Consider the following 18,787-nt stretch of genomic DNA (forward strand, 5'->3'; position numbering starts at 1 on the left):
GAATGACAATACTCTCTCAATGATCAGTGATAATTTTTATATATGAAAGAATGTTTAGAAATTGAGAGCAAAATACTTATTGATTGGTTTAATTCAAACGGCATGAGGGCAAACCCAGCAGTTTTCAAATCTTTTAATGCTTTGTGTATGGAAATTTTATGTGAAAACAGTGTGAAGCTGCTGAGTGTTGATATTGATTTTCTCTTAAACTTTGATTCACAAATTACAGCTTATGCAGAAATGCATCTAAGCAACTTGCAGTTTCAATTTATAAAGAGACTGGGGAATAATCTTACAAAGAAAGGTAAAATTACCATTTTTAACTCTTTTATATTATCAAATTTTAACCATTGTCCATCAGCTTGATTTTTTGTAATCTCTCAAACACAAGAAAAATGGAAAAGATGCAAGAAAGTGCTGTTCGTTTTATTGAAATTGATTATATTTCCCCTGTCAGAGACATTTTAAGTAAATACAAACTTCATTTTTTACATGTAACTATAGAGTGAAATATATGGCTGCTGAAGTTTTTAAGATTTTAAATGGTATTTCTCCATCTATTTTAAATGATTTAATTGATAAGAAAGAAGTATTTTACAACCCAAGGAAAGACAATACTGTGAAGATTCCTAAAATGAACACCTGAACATATGGGAAGAGATCTTTTAGGTTTGTGGCATCTCAGCTGTGGAACAGTCTGTCGAATGACCTTTGTTGATAACTATGGGTCGTTCAGATTGCTTAGCACCTGGGATGGCCAGATCTGTTCATGCACCATTTGTTGTAACCCTGCCAGTTGAGTTCTCCCCCTTTGACATCTTTACTTCCAGTCATAGTCACTATCCATTGTATGATTGAAACACGTTTTTTTCAACACATTAATTTTATCTGTTATATCTAGCTAAACTTTTACATATCTATTAGATTGATATTACTTTTAATATACACTATGTTAGTGTTTATTCAGTCAATTTTTACTTTTTGCCATATGGGCATACCAGGGGTATATGTATATTACACTTTTGCAGTGTCTTAATACTCTATAGTAACACCAGTGTGATATACTAGTGTTCAATATGAACAGAAACATATATACAAAGAGATTGGAAACTCCTTCTTTGTCTTTGTTGACAGGCAGTGTGACATCTGGTTTATAGGCATTTCCCCTTGGCTAACTATTTTAAGTGTATTCTTTTAAACATGATATTTTTGCATCAACTCAAAGTTTAAACATTATATCATGGTTTGATGTGACCAGTTTTCCCGAATGATGTTATTTAATATGATTTTTGAAAGCATGAAAATCAGCAATTTTACCTGGTTTTTCGAAAATCAGACATTCAAAACTGGAAGTACATTTTGTTTTATTAAAATATAAGTTAAAACATTTATTTTCCTATCCAAAATCCAAAATCGTACTCAAACCATCTGAAAATTACTGAACTTTTATAACATATCAAATTTATTTTGTTGTATATAACTGCTTAAGAGTTTATCTAAAAAACCCTAAGCACATACAGAGGTACATCTGCCGGATTGTAAAAATGGCAGAGTTGCCAATCTCTATGTATATATATTTCTGATATTAACTTACTTTTTTAGTCCATGTGACTATGCTTACTTCAAATGTTATATATTTTCTGTGTCATTGTCATTGTAATGTCTATCAGTGTATAATTATGTCTGTGATATTCTGTCAGCCAATTAATTGTTAAATTACAATATACTTGTGTTTGTCGTGAGAATAGCACTACAATGCTAGTGTTGTATTTATTTCTGATATGCGACATAAAAATAAAATTTCTTGAATCTTGAATCTTGAATGCAATATAGGGTAGAACTGAAATACATGTAAGTTGTACATTAAAAGGTTTAAGCCATTTTGACCCCTGTGACCTTGAAAGAAGGTCAAGGTCATTCATTTGAACAAATATGATAGCTTTTAATCCCAGCATGCTACAGGCCTCATATCAACACCCTGGGCCTTTCGGTTATTGAGTAGAAGTCGTTTGAATGAAAAGTTTATGGATGTCGCACTGTGCATGGCTCACAGCGGAAGATGACGGACAAAGCATGATTACTATAGGTCATCCTGACTCTTCGGGTCAGTAGACCTTATAAACTTGGTAGCTCTTGGTAATTTTTATTCCTTCTTTTTTTTTACCCTATGACCTTGAATGAAGGCCAAGGTAATTTATTTTATAGCATTTTATCCAAGCAGGCTACAGACCCAAGACTAGGTCTCTATATGCCTTTGTGTAAAAGAAATTAGTCTATCAATAAATAATTTGACCACTGTGACCTTGAATAACGGTCAAGGCCATTCATTTGAACAAACTTGATAGCTTGTCATCCCAGTATGCTGATAAAAGATTTGTTGGTACCTGTGCAGTCTATTTTTATTACACATTTGTTAATTTCAAGACAGTATACACAATATGAAAGAAAGTTTTATATTTGTTCATCACTTGAAAAATGTTCATATGTGTTAAGATTTAAACTGAATGAGACTGCACAGTTTTAGCACTATACACCTGAATGTCAATCAACTGCTTTATAAAATGATAATATTCTGTACTTTATTATAAAGTTCTTAAAAGACAAAAATGATCTATACATACTAAAATAAAATCACAACTTATATACATTTTGTATATTTTAAGTCTGTTTTTATCACATTAAGACTTACATCGTCACAGTCTGATCTACACTTGTAATGATCTGCATTAAATAAAGATTTATATGCAAACTCCTGTCATGGAGAAGATCTCAGTTTAATTTCAATGAAATAATTGTCCATACTATTGAAATTAAATCCTAACTGTAATATGAATGTTGAATTGTTGCCCTTGTATACATTTATTACATTTTCGCTGGATTAGATAATGCCTATTAATTATATAATGGTCAGGCATGTTTCACATCAGCATCATAATGTTCATGTACACACTGCACAGCTCGATCCAATGTCTGTCTATAAAACAACGTGTTCTAATTACATTGTCCATACACCATGCATTGAAATGAAATTCAGTGATACAGGTACAAGTAGCGTACAACTATATATATATTTAATTGTCATAATTCACTTATGCAAAGTTTCTGTTTGAGTTCCATAAACACAGCTCCAGGACTAGGCCTTTCATTCAAATGACTTAATTTTGAATTAGGATCCCTTCTCATCAATCCATTAGTCTATACCAGGATGACAAAGACAATAAGATTTACTGCCATACTCTCCTTGGCTTGTTAATCTCACATCTTCAGCCTTTGAATGATTTCATCACAGACTGTAAAATAAAGAAGTATACATTAGCAACAGACCTGAATCAAAAAGCTGTAAACAAAATGGTAACAAATAGGAACTGTTGAAGTAGAATATGGTGCAAAGAAATAACATCTTTTGTAATATACAGAGCTTGCATGATTTGATGTTTTTTGGTTCCTGAATCTGGAATTCCTGAAGACATGCTACAGTGGGTAACAACATTATTTAGATCTATGTGTGGGCAAAGAACTAAAAGATGCAGGGGTCTACATTAAGGCTTGTCCGCTTTTCTGGTACCAAACTAAATTGCTGATGGACAAGTGAAAACATTAAAATACTTGTTCAATGTATGGGACACATGATAATTTCAGTTTTTGTTGTTGTTATTTACAAATTCAATATATATTTCTAAAAGTAACATTCATTCAATACTCACAGTAAATAAGGTAAATAAAATAATATTTATTCATTTAAAAATTTCAAGTCCATTTGTACATTTTTTATGGTAGAATGATTTGTTAACATATGTACTTCGAAATAAGACATACATAGCACTGCTCAAAATAATTTGTGTCGGACAAGTGATTATGTCATTTGGACAAGTAAAATTACCTTTTCACTGCCCAAAGGGACAAGTGCTTAAAGTAAATGTTGACCCCTGGGATTTAGTTTAAATGTTGACCCCTGGGATTTAGTTTAAATGTTGACCCCTGGGATTTAGTTGAAATGTTGACCCCTGGGATTTAGTTGAAATGTTGACCCCTGGGATTTAGTTGAAATGTTGACCCCTGGGATTTAGTTGAAATGTTGACCCCTGGGATTTAGTTGAAATGTTGACCCCTGGGATTTAGTTGAAATGTTGCTTCCTTGCTAAGAATGATGATTTCCATTTATCAAAAGAAATGTTACATTATTTTAACAGAATACAACATTGCTGAAATTATTAGGTTTAAGTTCAAAACAAATGCAATATCATTCAAAGCCTTTCATAATTATTTTCTTTTTTTTAAACTTTGTTTGCTCCTTTTAAACTCATTAATTTAAAATATGAAATAGACCAAGTCAAGTGAAAGTAAATTAATTAGAAAATTAATAAATTGTTTTTAGTAACTGATGAATTGAAAAAAAAATATTTAGAAATTATTAAGCATGAACTTCAGTTAAAAAAAATGTATTGTTGTTTTAAAAAAAAGCAAATGTTTTTTATTATTGAAGTTTTTATTGTTGTGTTTTCATATTCATGCATTTTTTTTTTAAAACTTTATAAGATTTTTTTTCCTTAAGCCAATTAAGTAATTATCACAACACCTTTACATTGAATAATTTTGACAACATGTGCAACACCTTGATTTTGTATTTTTCATTTTTTCAAAAATGATTTTTTTTTTTATAATTGCTTAAAGATGCTCCACCGCTAACAAATGGTAATTTTTCATTATCAAAAACAGAAACAGACGGATTAGTATTTTTCTTCTATTACAAAAGTAAGTTACTTTACACCATTACCATCATTGAAAAGTTTTAGCTTCTTATTTTACTTCAAGATAAAAATATTAAAAATAATTAATTGCATCCCGAAAAAATTCTGTGGCACTATGTCCTATATGGGATGAAGTACTGATTGCACATGCAACAAAAGCAAAATAAATGATTTTATATGTATTTTTGTGTTAATTAGACACATTTATACCCGATTAAACATCAGTTATAATGTTCAAATGATGTGTATCGTTTATTCTCTATCGGCGATGGAGCATCTTTAAACAGAAATCAGAAGAAAAATATTTTCCCAATGTCCATATTGATACAAGCAGTTGATAAGATTTGTTTATAAGGTGACAGAGAAATTCTTATTCAATTTAAATGTCTGCAAATTAAACTTATCATATGCCTGGGAACATTTTAATCAATATCTAAACAAATTTTCCTTTGTATTACAGGTAAGAGTCAATAGATCACCGATACCTGACACCTCACTTGTAATTAGGGGTAATGCCAGGTAATTATACCTAATTACCTGCAGTCCAGTCACTAATTAAACTAATTATCACACCTGTCACAGGTAACTGACCAATATGACCCTGGGGTATTTCTTTGTTTTGCATGTGCTTATCTATGCATTTAACAAATTAATATTACTCTTAACAAGTCTTGTGAAGTTCTAAAGACCGTGAAAGAATTTAGTAGACCAAATGACACCATCAGACAACTCAAGCTGGCTAGCCCTGTATATAAGTCACCCCAGATGACTTTCTCATTATTCACAACATGGACATGTACAAGGATCAATGGGATCAGGAATATCAAGTAAGTGTTCATTTTTGTTTTAATAATATTATAACTATAATCCTATTATCATAGTTCTTTCTATACATGCATGTAAACTACATGATATCTTTACAACTTGTCTATTGGTGAACTATTTAATTTTTATTTGGAAAGGCTGTTTACGTGATTCAATAAATTGCCTTTAATATTTTGATTTATCTAATAATTTTTGATATTTTTCATATTTATTTAGTTATTAAAAAAAAAACTTATATGAATACATGTTACACTTACATTTAGTCTTAAGATATATTGGGAAAAATTATTATTAAAGATACATGTAAGTAAATAGAATTATGATTATATGTACATACATGCATGTTTATATGTATAGTAATGATAAATATTTTCAAAGCATTAGAATCATTTTAAATGGTTTGTAAAATACCTGTAGTTCATAAAATCATTTATAATTATGACAGGCATGATAGTTTTACAACACAGTTGATTACATTACAATTTCACAGCTTGATATTAAACAAGCTAGAGTGATAAATCAGTTTCTTAAAAACATATTGAATCTTTATTTCCAATTTCAAAATCAAGTCATAACCATGCATGTGTAAGCAGTTGCATATTCTTACATACAAAGTATAATTAAATTAGCTCTGAATTAATTAAAGCATAAAGAGCAAAGTACAAATTTGTCTGTTACTAAATTTAGCATTAGCACTATATATTATACTAGTGTTTGGAATTAAGTCATATTCTTCCTTCTTTGAAACTTGCCAAGATGGAGAGAAATTAAACCAAGGGGATTAACTCTAATAAATCGGTCTAGGATGGGAGCTACATACATATTTTGGCTTTGCTACCAGTCTTTAGAATATTAAATTCATCACTAAAATTTAGCTTGATGTATTTGGCTTCATGACATGTATGATTCTAATAACTGGATCATAATCATTGTAATGAAACAAGGGAATCTATACTCACAATCCAGATTTGACCAGACCCCAAGTTTCAAATGAGGGGGAGATAACCTAGTATCAGAATTGAGCTGAGAATTTTTTATCAACAACTGAAGGTCTAGTGGCCAGTCTAGGATAAAAAAAAAACAATTTTGTTGATCAAATAATAGAACCAGACAAAAGTTACCAAGCCAAATGAGTTATGATTTTAATATTCTAAAGACCTGACAGTGTGTGAATCTATAATCTTGTACAACAAAGAGAGAAAGCAAGGGAAGTAACTCTATTTTGATTCCCAACTCTTTCTAGTACTGACTATGCGCTGTTGTGTCAACCATCAGTAGCACTAGTCTGTGCTTGTAACGGTTAGGTTTATCCTTTCATTTCTGCCATCAACTACTCATATAAAACTAATATCAGGTATACACTGTTATCAAACACTGGACTGTGTTTTCTTTACCAATACAGGCTGTGTGCTGGTTTGTAAACAACAATTAGCACTAGCCTGTGCTGGTAAAGGGATGCAGTAGATCTCAAAATTCAGAATCGTCATCAAATTATGATTGCATTATTCTCTCCAGTCCCACAACATTTGAATAATCATAATATATAAGAATAAGAAAGTTAAATGACATGTTTTTCTAAAACACTTTGTATAAAATATATTAAAAATCAATATCTTTCTATTAACTCCTTATACATTCCTTTCTTTCTCAGTACATGCTATGTGCTTGTTTGTCAATAATGATTAGCACTAGTTTGTACTGGTAAAGAATAGAATTGTAGATCACCAATTACCAAATGGTCAGCATGCTGTAAAAGTTTTTAATCTGATATACTCAAAAATAATTTTGCTTCTGCCAATATATGTCCACAATCATCATATTGATTATGCATACAGACATTATACTAATTTCTTCTTTACTAATTTAGTTTACATGCATAACTTGTGCTGGTTACAAAAAGAAAAAGAAATTTTCATTTTCAAAATTTTATTTACAAAATTTTCTTATGTATCTTTGTGTACTTTTAATTTTTTTATTGTATCTTTAGTTCTTTAAAGCCCAGCAAAAAATATGTTCATCACTAAAATAGGAGGAAATTATCTTTGTGTAAATACATACATGTACATTTTTGAAAGACCAGCTTTCAGGTGTCAAGTGGGTGTCTTTCCCAATACATTCTATGTGCTGGTTTGATTTTGTAAACAACGATTAGCACTAGTTTGTACTGGTCAAGAAAAACATTGAATATCAACTTTTAATATCAAACGATATCGTCAGACACAATTTCTCAGATCACTGACATAAATACTATCTATAACATGGCCATATATACCACACATCAAGCCTTTTCTAGTACCTGCTATGTGCTGGTTTGTATCCATTAATTAGCACTAGCTTGTGCTGGTAAAGATAAAGATTCAGATTGATCTAATTATTATAAATTAATTTCTCTAATTTCTCAATAAACCTGCTAAGTTGCGAAAGAATACGTACATTACACAGTGAGATTAGACCTTTCATTTTTGTTCGATTAGGGTTCGTAAAATAATATTTTGGTATATGCATTTGCCTAATTTGATGAACTGATAGGTGAGTACAATTAAATAAGTAATGAAATTCGTCACCAATACCGTTGGAACAAAGGGGACAAATTCTTTCATTGCGTGGTATATTAGCCCATCGTCCCGTTTTCTATGGGCAAATGTAAATTAGAAGTACGAAATTTAACAATATTTTTTCTATCTTTTTCATTCAGTTTCAATAGATAATTCTCCATTTGAAAATCGTTTTTAAAAACTGTATACGTTTTACCTTTTGATGACAAATTCATATCATTAAACCACCTTTGAATAAATTGATCCTTAAGTATTTGTTTAATGGTAAATTTTAAATATATTTTGTTCAATGTACAAGATTCCTGTATATTCCATACAAAATTTAAGCCCGTCTCATAAAAAATATTTCGCACAAAATCGGTCCATTTAAAACTTATGTTTCCATTTACATGCAATTGGTACATTAGTTTATATATTTTGCTTGACAATTTATCAGTGGAAATTAAATTATACCAAAACATGGCCATTCTACATTTCACTTCAATACTCAACGGATATCTACCCAATTCACCATAGACCATAAAGTTGGGTGTACTACGTCTCAAACCTAAGATACGTTTACAGAATTGCAAGTGAATTTTTTCAATAATAGTAATATTCTCAAAACCCCATACTTCAACAGAATATAAAAGAATAGGTTGTACCAGAATGTCAAAAATCTTCAGTTGTAAATCAACTGGCAGAGAAATATTTCTAATTTTTTTGTAAACAGCAAATAAAGCTTTTTTCGCCTGTTCCGCTAATTTACTTTTTGCTTTAGCAAATGTACCATTATAGTTAAATAAAATGCCTAAGTATGCAAAAGATTCCAATATTTCTAATTCTTCGTTGCAAAATAAAAAACGCAAACGTGTTTGACACTTCCGTTTTGAGAATATAACAACTTTAGTTTTTTGCGTATTAACCGTAAGTTTCCACTCATTACAGTATATTTCAAACATATTCAATAAATTCTGTAGCCCTTCTGCTGATTCGGAAATAATAACAGTGTCATCAGCATAAAGGATAAGAAACATCTTAATAAACAATCCAACATCATCACTCAAGCTTTTCATAGTTTGGAGGCAACTGACGTCATTTTCATCAAAAAAGTCTTCTAAATCATTTAGATAAATTGCAAATAAAAAAGGTGACAAATTTTCCCCTTGTTTTAGACCAATATTACAATCAAATAATCCTGACAGTTCATTCCCTTTCTTGACACACGCTTTCGTGTTGGCATATAAGTTGATTATGACTTTTAAAATTTTCCCGGTTATGTTACTTTTTTGAACCTTTTTCCATAATCCTATTCTCCAAACAGAGTCGAAAGCTTTTTTGAAATCTACGAAAGAGCAGTATAATTTTTTCTTGAGTGATATATATATAGATATAAGGGTATGTAAAACAAAAATATTATCAACAGTAGAATGTTGCTTTCTAAAGCCAGCTTGAGCACCACTAATGATATGAAGTTCATCAGATAACTTATTAAGTCTGGTATTCAAAATAGATGTGAACACTTTTCCTAGACAAGATACCAGGCTAATCGCTCTATAATTATCTAAGTTCTTCGGATCTCCTTTGTTTTTATACAAAGGTTTTATTACACCTATTTTCCACGATTCTGGGATACATGCCGTATTTAAAACAATATTGAACATTTTATGATAGACATTTAAAAATAGGTCCAATGTGTTTTTTATGTATTCATTTATAATACAGTCTATATACCACCTGCCTTATTATTACTAAGATTTTTAACTGCATGCTTTATTTCATCCACAGTAATTACATCATTCAATATATCATCAAACAAACCATTATTTACATCATCAAAGTCAAAATGTTCGTCTGTATTATCTCCCTTGTTAAGATTTTTAAAATAATCATATAGTTCCTCAATTTTAATATCAACGTTTTGTTCGTTTGAATTACCTCCAATATCATTTAATAACCTCCAAAATGCTTTGGGGTTAGATTTCGCAGTATGTCTTATTTCATTCTGTTTCTTCTCTTTATGCATCATGAAATGTTTATTTAATGTTTGTCTATACATTTTGCTCGCATGTTTTAACGTTGATTTATTGTCTAAATTTTTACAATGTTTATATTTATTTTTAGCTGCATGAAATTCTTTCCTCCTTTTATGACAATCATTCCCAAACCAAGGTTTATTATTGGTTTGGCTAATATACTTTGCACTATTTTTTGTACCAAATACCTTTTTAGCAGATGTTTTACTGATATTATTTACAACATTATCGATATCCTTAGATGTGATATTGTTATTCTCCTTCTCAGTTAAGGATTCTAACTGTTCATTTATAATATCTAATTGTTCACAGCAGTCTTCTTGTACATAATTATAAAAGGATTGTTGTTTATCTGCTCTCCATTTAATGTAAGCATTATCTTTAGATAAGTTTAGATAATCCTCTCTTGGCGAAGTTTCAGTATTATTTTTACTACTTAAACGAAATACAATTCTACTATGTACATCAGAGAATAAAGGGTCAAAATCCATTACATCAAAATCAGTGATTAATTCAAAGAAATTAGATGATACAACTAAATAGTCTACAACACTTGTGTCATTACAAGTAGTTTTTCCACTAAAGGAATGGTGTGCGTTCTTAGGTACACACTTTTCTAATTATTTCCTCTCCCATTCTAACATTCAAATGGTGATTAAAACTTTTTCATAATACTAGCTTCATGTGCATGTTGATTTTGCTTTTTAGATACATCCAGTTCCGAATATCATAACACCTGTTGATCAGTATATGCTATCATTGCATGTTTTAAATTCTTTATGTAAAAAGTGGTAAGCCTAGTTAGTATAACATCATAAATATGCTAGATAGATACATACATATATATCTTACAAAGTTCATTTCTTAGTACATTCCATGCTTTGTGCTGGTTTGAAAACATGGCTAGCACTAGTCTGTGTTGGTAAAGGAATGGTGTTCAACTACTAATATATTGTAGCAACATTTATCATAAAACTTGCATGTCTTTACCACGTTTTTTCTCTTGACCTTTTAATGATTCCAAGGTTTTGTCTCACAATATTGCATGGATTCACTAGTTTCGCTTTTTCCATTCCTAGTAAATGCTTTGTGCTGGTTAGCAACCAAAGATTAGCACTAGCCTGTGCTGGTAAAGGAATGGTGTTCTACATCTTTTGCAACATTTATCGTAATTTTTGCATGTTTGATTTAATTTCTTTACCATTTTTTCTGGACTTATTTCAAATAGGAACTTTTACCTCAAACTATGGACTGGATCCACAAGCTCCACTCTTACCTTTCCCAATACATACTATGTGCTGATTAGCAAACACAGATTAGCACTAGTCTGTGCTGGTAGGGGAATGTTGCTTAAAAACTTCTTTCCTTTGGAAATGTATTAGTGTTGACCAATAGGTTTAATTTGGTATTATTATATACAACATCCTTTATAAACAGCGAGGGTCATGTAAAGACATGACAGGTTCTTATGGTGGAGGAAACTGGAGTACCTGGAGAACTACTACCAACCAGCAGTCAGTACCTGACAAGTGCCAAATATGGGATTCGGACTCAGGAGCCAAAGGTTGAGGGCTTGAGTTAACTAATAGAAAGGCATGCTTCATCCCAAATACATCAAATGTACTCTGTTGTTCATGTATTGTGTTGTTACTGCAAGAAATGTACACAAGATGTTTGGAATCCATGTGTGCCATTCTTTCCTCTTCTAGTACTCCCTAAGTGCTGGTTAGCGACCATAGATTAGCACTAGTTGGTGCTGGGAGAGGAATGGTGCTTACCCTTTAAATCAGCTATTCTTTTCCAGCAGGTATATAATTATATTGAAGACAATTAAATAGGTATGTGTATTTCCCGATATATATACTGTACTTACACATAAAAGATAGTTCCACTCGCTGGCTCATTATTTCCTCTTCTAGAACTTACTATGTGCTGGGCAAACAAAGATTAACACTAATCTGAGCTGGGAGAGGAATGGTGCTTACCTTTTCCTTGCAGATATGTATTACAGTAGAAACCAATAGACTGGTATATATATGATTATAATGGGTATTTTCTTATTTGTTGTATAAATACCTAATTAGGGATCTACAACATACAGATACAGATCTATGTTTATTGTGTGCATCAGATGACTCATTCCATCCTCTCCTGGTACTCGCTATGTGCTGGTTAGCAATCAAAGATTAGCACTAGTCTGTGCTGGTAGAGGAATAGTGCTTACCCTTCAATAGGTGCTCTTTTTTCTTCAGGATGTATAGAAGATGTTGGAATACATATGTGCCATTTATTCTCTCCTAGTACTCCCTAAGTACTGGTTAGGAAACAAAGATTAGCACTAGTCTGTGCTGGAAGAGGAATTGTGTTTATCCTTCAATCGCGATTGGTTCTCCTTTTTTCTTGGGGATATATGTATAGAAATATACACAAGATGTTGGAATTTGTGTGTGCCATTAAAACCTCTCCTAGTACTCCCTAAGTGCTTGTTAGGAAACAAAGATTAGCACTAGTCTGTGCTGGAAGAGGAATTGTGCTTACCCTTCAATCTCGATTGGTTCTCCTTTTTTCTTGGGGATATATGTATAGAAATATACACAAGATGTTGGAATTTGTGTGTGCCATTAAAACCTCTCCTAGTACTCCCTAAGTGCTTGTTAGGAAACAAAGATTAGCACTAGTCTGTGCTGGAAGAGGAATTGTGTTTATCAATCTCGATTGGTTCTCCTTTTTTCTTGGGGATATATGTATAGAAATATACACAAGATGTTGGAATTTGTGTGTGCCTCCTTTCCCTTTGCTTGTTAGGAAACAAAGATTAGCACTAGTCTGTGCTGGAAGAGGAATTGTGTTATACATCTCGATTGGTTCTCCTTTTTTCTTCAGGATATATGTAAAGAAATATACACCAGATGTTGGAATTTGTGTGTGCCATTAAAACCTCTCCTAGTACTCCCTAAGTGCTGGTTAGGAAACAAAGATTAGCACAAGTCTGTGCTGGTAGAGGAATGGTGTTTACCCTTCAATCGCGATCGGTTCTCCTTTTTTCTTGGGGATATATGTATAGAAATATACACCAGATGTTGTAATTTGTGTGTGCCATTTAACCTCTCCTAGTACTCCCTAAGTGCTGGTTAGGAAACAAAGATTAGCACTAGTCTGTGCTGGTAGAGGAATGGTGTTTACCCTTCAATCTCGATCGGTTCTCCTTTTTTCTTCAGGATGTATGTACAGGAAATGTTGGAATATATGTGTGACATTTCATCCTCTCCTAGACCTCACTATGTGCTGGTTTGCAACCAAAGATTAGCACTAGCCTGTGCTGGTAGGAGAATGGTGCTTACCCTTCAATCAGTTCTCCTTTTCCTTCAGGATGTATGCATAGAAATGTACACAAAATGTTGGAATCCATATATGCCATTTATTCTTCTCCTATGTATTTGCTGTGTGCTGGTAGCAAACAAAGATTAGCCCTAATTTGTGCTTGTAGGGGAATGCTGTGTACTCTTCAATGGGTTCTCCTTTTTCTTCAGCATGAATGCATAGAAATATACAGAAAATGTTGGAATACATGTGTGACATTCCATTCTCTCCTAGTACTCCCTAAGTGCTGGTTAGCAACCAAAGATTAGCACTAGTCTGTGCTGGTAGAGGAATGGTGCTTACCTTCAATCGGTTCTCCTTTTTTCTTCAGGATATATGTATAGAAATGTAAACAAGATGTTAGAATCCATGCATATGTGTGCCATTTATTACTCTCCTAGTACTGGCTGTGTGCTTGTTAGCAACCAAAGATTAGCACTAGTCTGTGCTGGTAGAGGAATGGTGCTTACCTTCAATCGGTTCTCCTTTTTTCTTCAGGATATATGTATAGAAATGTAAACAAGATGTTAGAATCCATGCATATGTGTGCCATTTATTACTCTCCTGGTACTCGCTATGTGCTGGTTAGCAATCAAAGATTAGCACTAGTCTGTGCTGGTAGAGGAATGGTGCTTACCTTCAGTTGGTTCTCCTTTTTTCTTCAGGATATATATATGTATAGAAATGTACACAAGATGAGTGTGTGCTTGTAGGGGAATGGTGCTTATATATCTCCCTATGTTTATTTTCTTATGTATGATGTATATGCTGCTTAATATGTGTGCAAGGGATGGTTCAACTGACTGAATCATTCTTCCTTTCCTAGAACATGCTGTGTGCTGATCTGAAAACAGTGATTAGCACTAGCATGTGCTGGTAAAGGAGTAATGGTATTATTTATCAGTGAGCATTCTCCTTTTCCTTGCTGATGTTATTCCAGACATCGCGAAATTTGCCGGTACGACGGACATGTGGGGCAAAATTTGACTCGGACCACTTATTTTAAAATCCGGTCCGGACAGACTGTCCAGCAATTATTGAGTACCGGAAGTCGGTAAAAATGGCATCTCTGAAGTATTACGCAGGTACCGAACCTGGCAAAAACTTAAATTGCATAAGATATTCATGAAAACAGCTGCCTGGATACTAATAGCAGGAAGTTATCTTTACTTAAAAAAATTCACACTAATGTTTGGTCCAGCAAAATCTTGTTTGGTCCGGGTTACTCACAGTCCTTGCCGGTCTGAATGTCCGACCATTTTTTTCAAATTTCGCGATGTCTGTTATTCTGACAAGTTCAGTTCTCTCCAAGTACTTGCTATGTGTTGTTGTTAACAACATAATTAGTATTAGTCTGTGCTTCATGTAGAGAGCAGCTTTCAATTACATAAACATATTGTATACTGAATCAGTGATAGTTACAATCATCATTTTAAAACAGCTCAAAATATGTTCTATGCTGTCCTTACCCAACACAAGTTACATTATGATGTATGTGCTGGTTGTAAAATAACAAAATTAGCACTAATTTGTATTTGTAGAGGATACTGCATTGATTAGTCATCTCAATCAAAATTTCATTTCAAAATATTTTATTGTCAACAACAAAAGTATTACATTTATTCATACAAGAAGGTCTATTAACATTAATCTTAATATTTCACAGATCAAAATTTTGCGACCACATTGATTGACTCAGGAAATTGCAAAATTATATCATCCATTAGACCATACAAAATAAACAGCCAACTGTTATACATTATATACTTTGTATGTGCTATTTTACTGAATGATAATCCTGTACTATTGTCATCAGATGTTTTTAAAATTATTCTATTTTTCGTTCAAAAGCTTATAAATGTGAAATACATGTATATCATTGACCCACCCCCATACTAGTACTTCCTATGTGCTTTTGCATATATCTTCAGTAGCACTAGCCTGTGCTTGTAAATGGCAGGTTTGCTTTTCATATACTGTTTCAGCAATACATAGATAGCTACTCCCAAATCACAAAATCGGTACTAAAATACCTTTCCCAATACATATGTGCAGATTAGCAAACCAAGATAAGCACTAGTCTATGCTAGTAAAGGATAACATTACAACTCTTCTTTTTCAAAAATATGAGACTAGTGCGATTGCATGTTTCTTTAACATGACCTGCTATTTACTGTTTAGTTATACATCAATAGCACAAATAGTCAGATTTCATAGCAACCCAGTATTTTTTCACTTTTCTGCATAGAGAGAAACCATAAATACCATATTAAATTTTCAGAATAATTTTATTTCAGAAAACAGCATAGTTATTTAACTTTTATTTTTTCAAATTACCTCCCCTTGTTACTTGTATTGGAGGAATATTGGTTGAAAAGATACCTTATGGGGAAATTGGCATTACTCGGTGACTATTAGAGATACACAGTATCCGGATAGGTCATTTTGTTTGTCACAACTTTATTTAGACATTATTTGGGTTTTCGGAAAACTTTAAAATACAAAACATGCTGTATAAGGTAGCAGTGTACAGTAAGACCGAATGGCCATGGGTGAGATTTTTATAAGCAGAAAGCCCCTGTCCTAAAATTGGTGAATTCAATCTAGAGAATTATATGCAAGCTTCACATTTGCATAAAGAAATTCCCCAAAATGGGTTCGAGATTAATGGTTTAGAGGATGCATCTAAGATGGAAAAACTCAATACTGTAGCAGCAGAAATTGATAGCCGGGGTACGAGGTAAGATTGCTCAAAAGTTTAATGATATACCTATGTCGAAATAGGCTCAGTTCCGCTATCACGGCAGTGATGCTTGGTTTTAAACTGTGTTCAAGAAAAAAAATTCTCCTAGAGGGGGTGTAATTTTGGGTTGAAAATCCCAATTTTTTGCATTTAAAAAAAAAAACAAAAACAAATTTGGTTACCATGGTTTTTACAGGCTCACAACACCACAAAAAGCAGACTTGTCCAAAAATGAACTCTGCATAACAATTGCAAATGTTGTGTAGATTACAAATATATATACTTTGATATAGATGTCATTTAAGGTTAAAGTGAATAGTCGGGCAAAGGAAACCAGTCTAAATGCGTTCTTTGGCCTTCCAAAAGTCATTGTATACCATAATGATGGTCAAGTTCTGCTTACGGTGTCCAGTTTTGACCATTGAAATTTTGGGGAAGCCCCGTGTAAATTTAGCACAGTTCTAAATATAAATTCTCCAAACTCTTTGAAAACGAGGCTGCGTGGAAATGTCAACATGGACATGTGTTTCTCAGTCGTGTCGGTTTCGTTTCGTGTGATAAACCACTAATGCGGTATGCAAATTGTTGTTTTGAGATGATACATTTGATGCAAATGAAGTATTCTTACATTAATGACAATGCTTTGTAATCATTTTTCGATAAAAGCATCTTGTACATGGAAATCGACACAAATATTCGGCCGATGCAGAAGTGGGGGCCCGGCAAGGGGCAATTATTGCAGCATAGCATTCGTCGTATTTTACATCAACCGAATCATGAAGGTTAAATACAAATAATCGTAACATAATTTCCCATTTAAAACCACACGAAAACGTTCCATAGAACGTCCATGCATGTAGCTGTCAAAGATGTGAAAATAAATTAGCTCATACATAGATATTTTACAAGTACAATATATGTGTTCAATTATTCATGTAGTTTTTTGCAGAGATTTAATTAAATTATCTATGTCTCTGGTTGGTTTTTTTTTGTAAACAATATTTGAGTTCTGGAGAGAGATGACATGAATGTCCAGCTGGAAGGAAAGAAACTTTTATGATGTATATGTATCGTACAATGTATATATGTAAACGTACATTCCATGTAGCTGCTATAGAATTACAACTAGGAAATTCTCTCAAACATTGATAATATTTAATTCTTCACATTCATGTAGGCCTATGCTGTGAGAATTAACACATCATATATATTTCCAGAAAACATATAGGCCTACATGTATGTTACTTTCCTTTTTCTGTTGTTTCCTGTTCTTTTTTGTGCTCTGGAGAAAAAGATGATTGAGTTGAAGAAAAGTAATTAATTAAGAGAAATGTGTACCACAGTACTTTGTCTGTAGCCGAGGGGTTCTATACTGTTTTAATAGTCCAGTAATTAATAATTAAATTGAAAATTTCAAAATTAAGATGAAATTGTAAATTCCATTTTTGAATGAAGTGGTTCCCCTCCTTTGAGAGTAAACAGTGTGTATACCCTTTTAGGTTTTTAGGAATAATACCTGAATAGGAACCTGAAATAACATGACAATCAATCAGGTATGTGTGTGTTGGGGGGTGGGGGTGGGGGGGCTAAAAGACAGAAGAATCATGAGGTTGGGAAGTTGTAACTTGAGTGGGGGGTTGAAATATAGAAGAAATAGCTACAGATAACTGGAAGTGGAAGGGTGCTTTATCATTGATCTGGTCATTGCATATTTGGGGTTTACATGGCTTTTTTTTTTGGTTATTTAGTCTCATTGATTTTGGAGCAACTTTGAATCCATATGGTACTGTATATCTTTCTTTTTTCCATGTGTAGCTATTTCTTCTGTATTTCACCCTCTGCCCAAGTCACAACTTCCCAATAGGTACCACTTTTTTGTTTAGAACTCAAATCAAAGACAGATGTACATAGTACTACATACTACATTTTAGTCTATGTGTTTGTAATCACTGTTACTACAGTATTAATACATAAATGGTCTATGTACAAGTTACACATAGACAATAAATGTGAATTTGGTTCAGAGAAAAAGATTTTTAACATTTCAGATAACTTGCTAGTTTTATGGTTTTATTTATATGTTGAGTCTACTCTCTTGTAAAGTAGAATTTAGAAATCCTAAGACAATGTTATCTATATTGCTATATGTAAAAAAAATCCTTATATTTTAAAAGTAATTGAAAAGCTATCTCACAAGCCCTGACAAACAAATGGGCAGGCATATGGATGCAAGAATTAAAATCACTGGATCTAGAGGACTAATATAAACAAATATTTCTACAAAGTTAAACAATGAAAAAGTATTGCATCATAATTTTATTTAATGATTACAGTTGAAAGGAACATTTAATAAATTAATACTGTTTAAATGTTCTGTTCATGATCTTCTAGGTCCATATTGGAAAAGTTTACTTTCAAGAGCACTCAAATCAACATTCTTCAGTCTTCATATGATGCTAATTGTATGTATATGTATACATACACTTGTATACAGGTCCAAGGGATGAACTTTCTGTATTCATGTCACTATGCATGCATGGT

Source organism: Argopecten irradians, chromosome 6 (assembly GCF_041381155.1).
Source record: "Argopecten irradians isolate NY chromosome 6, Ai_NY, whole genome shotgun sequence".
Taxonomy (NCBI): Eukaryota; Metazoa; Mollusca; class Bivalvia; order Pectinida; family Pectinidae; genus Argopecten; species Argopecten irradians.